The following is a 12,232-nucleotide window of genomic DNA, read 5'->3' on the forward strand; positions in this document are numbered from 1 at the left end:
TGTCCTACAGGATGGAGTCTGCGTGTGTGTCTGAAAGAGAGGGGAGGAGTGAATTTTCTCTGTTCACAAATCCAACATAAAACCAGGACAATATTATTTTAATAGCACGTGCCCCTTCACACATCAGAACGCCTCATCTGTTCACACGAACCCAGAAAGAAAGTGTTACCCTGCAGAGCACTGTGGTGATATCAGGCTACATCCACGCCAGACATCAGCCTGTTAAGTGAGACTGTAGTTATCTGCCTTAAACTTCAAAGCATTTTTTCCCCCATTAAATAAAAGACAAACGATTGTCTAGTAAAACTAAGAGTATTCTCATATGGTTCGACTCAAGCAGCTGAGCAGGATTTTAAGTGAAAATGAGCAGGAATGTAATCACGGATGACTTTATGGACCGATGATTTCTGTTGTCAGTTTGTTTAATGGCCTTGTGGTGTGGACTGAGTCTCCTGCACAATTTTTTTTTTAAATTTAAAATCAAAAATAAATTTCAAAGTGGCAGCAGACCCAAAAGGCTGCAAATTAGCCTTTTATATTAGCTTCTGTTATTCTGTAACAACGTTACGTAAAGGTCAACCTGGGATTTGGGACATCTCACACTTGCACGATGGGCCCTAATTATCCATCTCCCACTCGTTTCAAACAAAACAGAGAACGGAAACAAAAACCGGACACTGATCTGAGCGTTCGCCCTCGCCCTCCCCACTGTGACACACTGGCACCGAATTACCCCTGCACCACTGCGAACGTGTGCGTGCATGTCGGGCTGTGAGTGTTAGTGTGTCTGTTACAGTGTAAATGATGCCCGTGTGTTTCTTTTCTCACATATTTTCTTCAGAGCTGCCAAATACCCCAAACTATCGACCCCTGACCTTTGACCCTGTGATATTTCACACGTCACTGTGGAAACGGAGCAAAAACAACTCGGGTGGCTGGCTGGTGTCCAGTCTGCTAATGCAGCTCTGAACACATGAGAGTGGCTCCACAAAACCAAAGGCTGGCTCTAATCAGTGTGATACATACGCACACAGACATGACGGCAGCGATCGCTGATAAGTGAGCTTCCTTTACTGTCAATGCAATGAAGTATTTTCATTTCCTTGTGTATTTACATGAGGTTTCATGTAAATACACAAGGTGCTGTTCCTGAAAACAGTTTGTTTAAGGGTGAGCTCATGCTTTGCCAACAGATGAATATAAAGCAGATGAATGGGATGACAGGCAGTTACTGGGTCCAACATATCTTTCCTTCTAAACGCCTTTAATGAGTCTATGGAAACATGAACCCCTGCCCTGTGGATTATGAGACATTACCCGAGAACACAGAAAGCAGTTTTATTGAAAACATCTCTGTTTCTATAGATTCAATTTGGATTTTCAATTCATGAAAAATTGCAGATAAAAGTTTGCACATGTGCAAAGTTCACGAAACACTTGTAATGTAAACTGCAACATGCTGAATCACAGTGCCAATATCCCCTCTGGGGCCAACATTTTCATTTAGAAAGTAGCAGCTGAAAACATATTTCAGCACAGCTCGTGGTACCTGAACGTGAGCGCTGCTTTAACGCCTCGTGATAAAAATAGAAATGGAATCAGAACATTTGCTTTATTCGCCTTTTCAGCACAAACAAATCACGTAGGTGCGTTGGGTTTCTGCACGCTTGCCACTCAAGGCCTCAGGTGAGATCAGGGGATTCTGTTGTTGCAGTTGTTTCCACAGATCGTGGGGGGTTAAAAAAAAAAGAAAGAATTCAAGTCGTGAGAAAAATTTGATGCTAAAAAAATCTTCAAGGTCAAAATGTGAAAAGTTCATAGTGCATGGATTCCATGTTCGCATGTTTGTTCACATGTAGTGCGCATTTTTGTGAGTTTGTGTGCGCCTTCCTCGGGGGACGAGTGAGCCAGAGATCGCCCCGCTCGTCCTCTTTCCCACAGTCTCGAGCTTTCTCACTAAGCAGTGTGTGTGCGTGCGTGTGTTTGCATGTTTGTGTAGAAAGCGGGACAGCCAGTTCAGCTGCTGGAGCCACTTGTGTGTGTGTTACATTACAAAGACATTAGACAAAGACTAAGGACAGTAACATTTCCATGTGTAAGGCTCGCTGCCACCCGTGTTTGCCGCTGGAAGAGGCGAGAGACAAAGACTCACAATAAAGTACTCAGGGGGCGTGTCCAGACAACAGCACTCATCTATACATTACAAAGCAGCTTAAAGGCCCTCGGACCACCTCCTGTGAGTGTGTGTGTGTGTTTAGTGTTAATATTCAGAGTGTGTCTCCATGTTAATGTCCCACCTGCATACCCGTGGAGTCACAGCTGCATTAAATTACCACCACTGTAAATGCCACATTATGGTTTTTGCCCCCTCTCTACGCCTCGCCCCCGGGTGCTCTCATGCCAAACTTGGTACGAATATCTCCAATATGCACGTAAAACAATTACAAGTGTGTCGTAAAATTGTAAGTTCAAACGCAGCTGCAGCTGAGCCATAAACTCAGTCTAAACATAGTATTTTCACCGCTGTTTATTAAGTCGATAAAATGCAGTAACGTCTTCGATGAAAAATCGTGTTTTATTTAAGTAGCAGTTTGAAAGCAAAAAACTAAAACGTATTTCCTCCTGAAAGATGACAGAACAGATCAGCTAACTGACTCCAGTCGGAACGAAATGCTTCAAGACAAACACGCTTCTTACTCTTTGAAAGCTTTAGTAAATGTGCAGACTATTAAGTAATATCACTTATTATATGATTCATTTGATTTAGAGTTATAAGAATACCTTTAAATTATGACTTGACTTTCTTCTTTGAGTACTTACTTAAATATCTGAGTACTTCTCAAACTTTTAAAACCTTTAAAAACTGATGTAACACTTTCAAAATTCTGCGTACAGTAACGGGTCGCTGGATAAAATCAGGACAGATAATTAGAATCATAAATCAGTGACAAAATAAAATCCATTGTGAGGAAAATCAAACTAGAATAAAACGCTACTTCAGTGTTTGCCAAGGGAAATTCTTGACTGGTCTCTGTGGTTAAATGAATTTATATCAATGACAGTCACAGTTCCAAACACAAAACTGCAACATATTTTATGTAATTTCAGAAAATGTAACAAAAAATGATCACAGAATTTAAAAAAATGTTTTTTGTCATTTGCTTTAAAAGAAATCTATTTTGAAAACCATCCACGGACGGGTTAAGAGATGGAAAAACCAGATGAAATTTCCAGTTTTTGCTAATCCTGTTAATTAAATATCAGACAAATCCAGACAGCATGCAGATCACTGATGCAGAAATCCCATAAATCCAACAAACCCATAAAACAAATCTGTTCATTAGTTTTCATGGATGAAAAATAAAAGAAATAAAATAGAACAGAGTAAAAAGGTGGCTAGCAATATATATATAAAAAAACACGACTGCACAAGAACACACTGAACTGCAGACACAACTTCTAGCACATAAATTGGACTACTGACCTTAGCACTGTTCTGCAGAGCCGGTTAAACTTTAAAGATCCTGTGACTTGAGCTGTTCAGCTTGTCTGTGCTCCCTGGTGCATCTGCAGGGATGAGCTCCCGCTGCACGAGTGGGCGTATCTAAAGAATGGCATTTTCCAACCATCCTGCCTCTCTGCCTGTCCTTCCCCATCATACTGCATGTATCTCCATAACAAACAGCCCTGGTACCTCTACACATGTCCCACTGACTGCAGACGCATCAAGGAATGAATGACGAAATGTCACGAAAACCTTAAAGAACACAACATTCTTGCATCTCTGTTGTCATTGTTCCACGATTATTCCTTAACACGCCACTTTTCACACACGGATTCAAAATCCACCCTTTTCAGTTGCGATTGAAATGTAGCATCTAGGAAAAAAGGGCATGAGGAGTCTGATCATGACTCCTCATCCCTGCTTCTTTGATTCCACTTTTCTGCAGGTCACACAAAGAATTAAGACTGACTTTTTTACACCACAGTATTTGGACTTGTGTTGCACTGCTAATATGTCCAACACTTGACTGTCGATCAACACAACAATCATAATCCTGAACATTTTAATCTTGATAATTTAACACAAATTATTTGTAAACTACTGGCAGACGCAGCCGAGCGTGAAGATAGCCCCAGGTGACAGCAGACTTGAATACCTTTGTTCAGTCAAATTTTTGAAACGTCATCACAGTAGCCTGAAGTTAAATGATTACAAAAAACAAACGGGATACTGCCTAACTGATTGAGCCACTTATCAATGAACTGCGGCACCTCTAACACTGTATATGCAAAACTATAAGTGTGTATAAACCTAAATGATTTCTAGCCCTGTGCGATACGCTGGTGTCCCTCTGCTGCTGCACAGTATTTCAGTGAAGTCATTACTGAACTGGTTTTCTTAAAGAGATCCATCTAAAGAGAAGCTGCGTGACTGTGACAGAAACATAAAGTCCTTTGTGTTACATAAAAGGCACAATTATCCCTGGTATCATTTTTAATTGCGGTAATGTGTTGTGTAATTACACACGAAGTCCATCAGACCAATTACAAACCACAAAAATGGCAGCATGGAGCTGATGGCCAGCGGCCAAACTGGAAACCAGTTCGCAAAAGTTTCTGTGCAGGTGCGCACCGCTGTACCTGGGCGTATTTCCTACACAAAATGCAGTAACCTGAATGTCCAGCTCTTCAGGTTCACGCATACCAGAGCAGACCTGAATTAAACATCACACACAAACACAGAAAATCAAAAGCTCCTTTGATGTTTTCAGATCTCAGATGGGTAGGATGTGCATGGTTGACGTGAGCTTTCTGGACAGTCCAGAGTGTGTGTGTGTGTGTGTGTGTGTGTGTGTGTGTGTGTGGTCCATCTGCCTTCCAACACAATGGGGATTACTCTAATGACTCCATTCACTACCATTGTTTGATCCAGATTACTGCGCACGCAGACACACATCCTCCCTTTTGAAATGCAACAATCAGAGGTTGCCAGGTTCTTTCTGCCTCCCGACACCACCTGGATATGTTCAGCGTGAATTTGCTGGGTGCTGTAAATCTTTGGAAGTCCTGCAGTTTGACTCAAAAGTGCTTCTTGATTCAATAAAAAGAATCTGGGTACAATATTTACATTTAATTTAGTGCCAAACAAGGCTCCAGTCATTTGCCCTCAGAGCTGCGAATGAAAGCCGGAGAAGACGGAGCTTAAACTTATTTATGCAAGTTAAGTAACTGCATTGATTTGGAGCCATCCCCCGCTTGTTGCCTTGCGTGATTTCTTTCTTTCTTCCTTCCTTTTTTTTTTTTTTAAAGAAAGTCATTTCCTGACCAAAAGCACACGTTCGTCAAAATGCAGTACAGGGGCAGGACTTTTATAACAAAAGCAGTTAAAGCTCGAAAGCCTTTTGTTCGCTGAACTGTGTGAACAGTAAACAACAATTTAACAAATATGAGAAGAAGCTCTTTAAATAATCCAGTTATGATCAATGGTTTTCAGGTCTATGATGCCTCTACACCTCTCCTCACAGGCAGCAGGAGCTGTGCAATGTGGTTTATCATCGGTGTGTCCACACCTTGTGTACACAGCCTTGTAACTTATCAGGTGTTCGGGGTTAAAAATGAAAACAACGTGACTACGCTATGAGTCATAAATGCCGTGTAACTCGAGCTACGTCACATGATCATCATGTTACTGTCAGACGGGAAAATTTGGATTTATGTGCATTTAGTCACTGATTTCATCACGCTCACGGCTGGTTTCTGTATGCTTGCTTCTTCTTTCTGTTGCGCAATTTTCATCCCGAAACTCCTGGTCTGAGGCACTGTGGCACGACTGGCTGGTTCAGGGATCAAACGTTTGACCTTCTACTGACAGGATGTGCCAACCTCTGATCCACACACACACACACAGTGATCCTCTGGGAGCAGCAGCAGAAGGGGATTATGGGAGCGGATGGTGGATGAACAGCAGGCTGGTATGAAGTAAAGATCGGGCATCATCTGAATGCGGTTTTAAATCCACAGCAACATATTTATTCCACATGAATGTCAGACTGCGGCAGGAGGAGATAATAACAATAAACTACCACTGCTTTATAAGCACCAGATAACACGGACTGACATGCTTATATAACATCAGTGAGCTGCTTTCACTTCTTTCCAGTCCACCCTGCTGGATTCTTGAGGGGTTTTTTTCTAATCTAAACTCAGATTATTTTTTAAAGGCTCCAATGACTCTTGGTATAAAAAAGGGTGTGGCCAAAGGTGTGAGGGGAAGCTTTTACAGTTACTACTGTAAAAAAAAAAAAAAGCTGGTTAAAGCCTCTACAATTACGCATTTAGTTCTTGAATGACTAAATGCAACATTCTGGGTTTGTGCTGGGGACCTTGCCTTGGATTGGATCTGATGCTTGTTTTCCATCGGGTGTTTCTGATTTATTGAACAAATGTTATGTTGGCATTCAAAGAACACCTTTTCAGCACACATCATGTGTGCTTTATGCACGCCGCCTCCTCACTTTTGCACTTTTAATTCAGCGGTCCATGCATCTCTATGTTTCGTTACATATTCCAAGTCTCAGACTCACCGCTGCAATCTTTATGATTTGGTCATCGCTGACCACTCGTGGTAAACGGCTCTGGCGAATTATCTACGAGGTGCCCCGGGTTTTTAGAGCTCTGGGATAACGATGCTTTCTTACTCTTGAATGCCGAATGTGTTGCAGAACGTTAAACATGCTTTAATCTGGTATCATCGAGAATGTGGTGACACTGAAGTTCCTGTTTCCTGTTTTATACTGCGTTTTACAGTGTATATGTCTCTCCTGAAAAGACTTGATTTGAACCGTTCTTTAAAACTGCAGAGACAGATCATATATCACCTGAGCGCTCTGGATACAGGTATACCTGTTCTACACTGTTCAGTCATTATCAGTGCCACTCAGCACTCTGCACATGCTCAGTGCTGTTCTCTTGGTTTGTTGATCATCCAGACCCATATGGAAAAGAAATAGTAAAAACTTATATGATTTACTCATGAAAGTGGCCACTTTCTCATTACTTTCATATATTGTTTTAGTAAGTATCCAAAACATACAAGTTTCATTATATAATTTTTCAAGGGATCTTATATCTGTTTTCACTCTTGTATGCTTTTCATACAAGTTTCACACAAGACAGATACAAACTTTATAAGATTTATATATATCTTTTCCATATGGGGAGGCACACATTGCATTGGAGGAAAATAAAGACAAACAAACCTAGTTATGTCTAAATATGGAGGAAATCAGTGTTGCTTTTGTGTTTAACAAAGCCGAAAGACGAGTGTCTTTGCTGGTGCCGATCAGCGCACCCAGTTCGCCCCAGTCCTCCAACCAAGGGTTTGAATAGTTGCCGTCAATTACCCCTGAACCTCCTGAGCCCAGTAAATGGTAATCGGGCCAGCCCCATTGATACATACGTTTAATTCTTCTCTGCACTCGATGGCTGGCGAAGCTTAAAGAGGCTCTGTGCAAGTTTAACAGATTAGTGTTAATCAACCACGAACTGATTAAATCACTTTAGTCATTTATCAAGAAAATGTGACAAGTGTCTTCTGCTTCCAGCTTCTAAAAGCAGCATTCAATACTTCTCTCTCTGCTTAGCATCGCTGTAAAATGCTCGAACAAAAGAAATCTGAAGACGACGCCTCGAGCACCTGTGACAGTTTATCGACCATCACCGCACGGCTGCATTATGTGAACATGCAGAGATGCAGCCTGAAATGACGCCTGCTGCTCAGAGTGAGAACACGCAGCGAGTTTTTTAACATTTAACTCACTTTAATGATCGCCTCTATTAACCAACAGAGAGAGAGAGAGAGAAATCAATACGGCTATATCATTCCATATCGGTGCTTTTAGTCTCATTTATGACAGGAAACAACGACAACCTTCCATCTGCCAGGCTGTAAAGCATCTCCATGTCAGCCGGACTGATTTACATGAAATTAACAGTGGGTGTGTTTATGATTCCCTCAGGAGGAGTTCTACCATTGCTCCTTTTTAATAAAATATAAGAATGATGATGACATTGCAGTTCACGGCAAAATTCAAGCCAAGCCTTCAACCACCTTTAGTTGATTTATGACATATTTGCCACTAGAAAGAGGGGAAAAAAAACCCCAACCTCGCATAGGAGAATGTGGGTGAAAGTTTTTTTCATCAGGTCACAGTGTCCACAATATCACCGACGTGCTGCAACAGCACCGTGCCCTGAGTTCCCCCGTGACTCCTCGCCTTATTACAGAAGAGCAAGAGTGTAGCTACCAAGCAGATATAAACCTCTGCGACGTGTTCAGTGTGCTCCGCGAGCTGTAAGGGTTTCAGTGGGAAGAGGGGACACATCTGATCTCAGAAAAACAAAACGACAAACCACAAAAGCCAACCGGAGCCCGTCATCCTAACAGACTCAAAATGAAGCATGAATGTGCATTTATAACTAGGTTTGTGTTTTATTTCAAATGATTCATGTTTTCTTCTCGGATAGAAATCTATAGAAAAATACGTGATGGCTGTTGTACAACCACATCTCTGAGCGACCTGTTCAGGGTTTTCTTCCTCCCAAACTAACCGAAGGATCATCTAACTGGAAAATGTTACTGCCAGTCAAACTTTTCTAGCTTGTTTGTGAATTTCACTGAGATGCCAAAGATTTTATTGCTATTTCCAAGTTGTGACTAAGAGCTCAGGAGCCATACCCAAACACCATAAAAGAAGAAACAATGGATTAGTCAAGTAACCAGCCGTGTCACAGGAAAGACGTGACAAAGCCTCCATTTCTCCTTTTTTCTTCTGCGTGTTAATGTGAGTTTTTGGTTTCCTCTCCCATTTGCGCGCTCGTTGTCACACCTGAACTTAAATTAGAAGGGAAACTGTCTGTGAAAACTCTGAAATCAGAAGGGTGGATGTCTCTTTTCCTGCAGTGCAGTGATGTGAATGCATGTGTGTGTGTGTGTGTCCATTTCACACACCAAACCCATTTCCACTCTACCTCCTCCTATTTTAATGACGGGCATTAACAATGCGACTCGCTCAGATCTCCAATTTTTACGCAGAAATGTGCAGAACGGACTCGGTGCGACCTCCCTCCTCCCACTCCATCCCCTTTCTCCCCCCAATGACTAATCCCCCACGCCGCAGAGCCACAGAGGACTGTGACGTTTGTCACCGTTTTATCTGATCACCCTGAATTAGAGGAGGCAAGAGAAGAATCTTAAAGATGGGAATCAAACCTCAGACCTCACCCTCAAAGTGGCGGATGGCATAAGCTCAAGTGACAGCAGGCTTGCCATCGAAGCCGGCCGCAAACCTCAGGGAGAATATCTCCAATTCAGTCGCTCCTGCTGCACAATAAACCTGGATCTACACTTAACAGTGGCAGAATGCACAGGGGGGAACCCTCCAGCTCGACCATAAAACCACAATCTCACCCTCGGAGGCTTTTTATGTTTGTCCAACAGCAGAACGCAGGAACGCGGCTACATTAATTCATTAATATTCTTTTATTAAATAACACCACTGTTCAAGTGGATTCTCCAGTTGTTCCAGGAAGTACGCTGGACCTGCTCTACTGTGCAACATCTACCTTAAGGCCAAATGTGATTACAACGGTCTCGCCTTACTGGCTGAGACACATGAAGCTTCTAATGCAGCTGGATGATTTCACATCACGAGTTTCACAGGAAATTATGGGAGCGAGATGACAGTGGGGTAGTGGGGAATAGGGTCAAAGGTCAAGCGTGTAGGAAGAGAAAACATGGCAGATTCCCACGGAAGCGTCTCCGGAAACATGTGTTTGAAAACCACCAGTACTTAGCTCAGTATCAGAGAGGCAGATGCAGTTTGCATGTAAATACACTCCCCCCTTTCTCTTTCTCTCTCGCTCCCTCCCTCCCTCCTTCATGTGGAGCAGGTCTCTCTCTCTCCCCCTTTCTAGTACACACGCGCGCGCACGCGCACATACACGTACGCACACATGGAACAGAAGGAAGGAGGAGAACCGGAAAGCCGGAGACTGGTGGGACCGGACTGACTAGATTCCCAAGCGGTGACGCGGTGGATATTCATCATCAGCTGCCCTCCTGTCCACCTTTGATAGTTTACACTGATACTCTTGTGCCTTTATTTGCCTTCACACCATGTTAACGGCACGTAGGCTCCAGAAAACAAGCTCATTAAAGGGGGGTGTTAAGGACGGAGGAAAAGGGAGTTTAATTTGATGCTACAGGTGCTCAAAGCGGCCTCAGGTGCCGCAGAGGATCAGATATGGAGAATGATGTATGCCCCCACGTCTGCGCGTCTGGTTTATTAGCAGCCGTGGATGAATAGACTGTTTTGTTGCCAAAAGTCCCCAAAGGCAGATTAGCTCTTATATTCCAAGACAAACCTCAGATGATAAAGACACTGCCTTTTCACATTCTCTGAACACCGAGCGTCCCGTACAACTCCTACAGATCGAGCTTAAATGAAGCCCCACTGAGTTTATGATGATGCTCCTATATGCACTACAGGGACCCGCGCGCACACTCTGCGCTACTGTACTCTCCTCCCGGAATGCATTAGCCAGGATTACCGTGGGGTTAGTTCCAGGTTCCGAAAGGTTTATCAACCCAAAGTGACCCACAGGAACGCGCATTTTATTACTAACAGACACGGGGGTAATGCTGAGCGGGGAGGGGATCGATACGGATCAATAGCACTGTAGTGTAACACTGGTAAAAAAAAAAAAAGCCATCTGAGGAGATTAGGCAGAGAATATGAAGGTCCAGTCGCGCTAAATGGATTTATTTTATTTATTTATTTATTTTTTACCAACAAGTGTTTTAAAAAGAGCTCCTGCTCCACACAAACGCCCGTGTGCCTTCGGAGATTCAACCTCCATCGAATATGTGTTTTTTAATTAAGGCACAAGTGCTCATCCAAGCGAAACTGAATACAAAGTGAATGTGTTTCGGGCTATTCTCGTGCGTAAAACGTCTCCTGCAGTCCGACAGAAGGAGCTCGAGTCAAAATATTTGAAATATTTAGCATGAATGTAGTTATGTGCAGATAGAAGAAAAAGATTTTGTGTATGGATCGCGTATGTATGTGCAGAGAAGTTCCTACCTGGACCGGGTAAGAGCTGCGCGGTTCCCCGGCTCTGAGCGCTCCAGCCTGGCTACAGGCTCCGCTCCTCCTCGGCACCAAGACGGAGCCGCTCCAGACCTCCCGGGAAAAAAAGAAAAAATAAGAATCCCGAAAATCAAATCTCTAAATAAACCAAACAATCCAGTCAGACAGCCAGGGGTGGTGATTACTCCAATTTCTCTCAAATCTCTGTCCACTCTGAGTGTCGTGATCAGCGCTGCGCGTCAGCCCGACAGTCCTTCCTCTCACCGGAGGAGCGGCTGGAGCTGAGTCCAGCCGGGGAGGAGGAGGAGGAGGGGGCAGAACCGTCCGGGCAAGGAGGGGTGGGGAGGAGTTGGGTCACTCAGTTACTCCGCAGAAACGTTACCGCCGCCCGGGCTCTACGGACAGCGGCAGCAGCATCCTCCGCTGGTGGCACGCGTGGGGAGATGTTGGGGTGGAGGTGGACGGAGCAATGGGACAGGGCAGCAGTGTTTTTTTGTTTTGTTATTTTTTGTTTGTTTTTTTTAAAAAAACGACCTGAGCAACAAACACAAGGTCCGGGAGCTGTCAGCAGCGGGTCTCCAGGTAGTTCCCACTCAGAAGCGCGGTCACCGCTCAGCCGCCTCAAACTCTGTCCGCCTTCCCGGTCCAGCACGGAGCAGGTCGCGCGACTGCACCGTGAGTGCTGAGAAAGTGGAGTGAATCCAAACGAGTGCGCTCGCGCTTCTCTCTCTCTCTCTCTCTCTCTCTCCCTCCCGGTCTCTATCTCGCTCTCTTCCCCATCCTCCCCCTCCCTCACCCATACACTCTATACACTACACCGGAGGGGGCGGGGGGCGGAGCGAGCATCCACCCCAACAACTTCGTGGATTTCCCAACATTTTTTCTCTCTTCAAATCAAACATTTGGCGACTTCCCCGCTGCCGTCACCCCCGTATTCTATGCGAATACACCTGATTTTATATTTGATGTATCTTTATAAGGTGTCGTGTCTCGGCCATAGGTCCGAGCCTGCGCGCACCCGAGATGACAGACCAAAGTGCGCACACGCTGTGACCCTCGCATTTAAACCCGTCTCTGCA

General features: G+C 44.0%; 1 protein-coding gene across 2 annotated transcripts in view; it reads right to left on the minus strand.

Moving 5' to 3' along the window:
* Nucleotides 1-11,903, minus strand: part of LOC102309231 (protocadherin-1) — a 225,868-nt gene extending 213,965 nt beyond the window's left edge. Inside the window, exon 1 of one of the 2 annotated variants that reach the window (XM_005931985.3) lies at nt 11,148-11,903. The gene's annotated coding sequence lies outside the window, so the exon portion shown is untranslated. The remainder of the gene's footprint in view (nt 1-11,147) is intronic. The other variant, XM_014336689.2, reaches the window with a different exon arrangement.
* Nucleotides 11,904-12,232: the final 329 nt, after the last annotated feature.

This window comes from Haplochromis burtoni, unplaced genomic scaffold, assembly GCF_018398535.1.
Source record: "Haplochromis burtoni strain Fernald_Lab_line unplaced genomic scaffold, NCSU_Asbu1 Contig_150, whole genome shotgun sequence".
NCBI lineage: Eukaryota > Metazoa > Chordata > Actinopteri > Cichliformes > Cichlidae > Haplochromis > Haplochromis burtoni.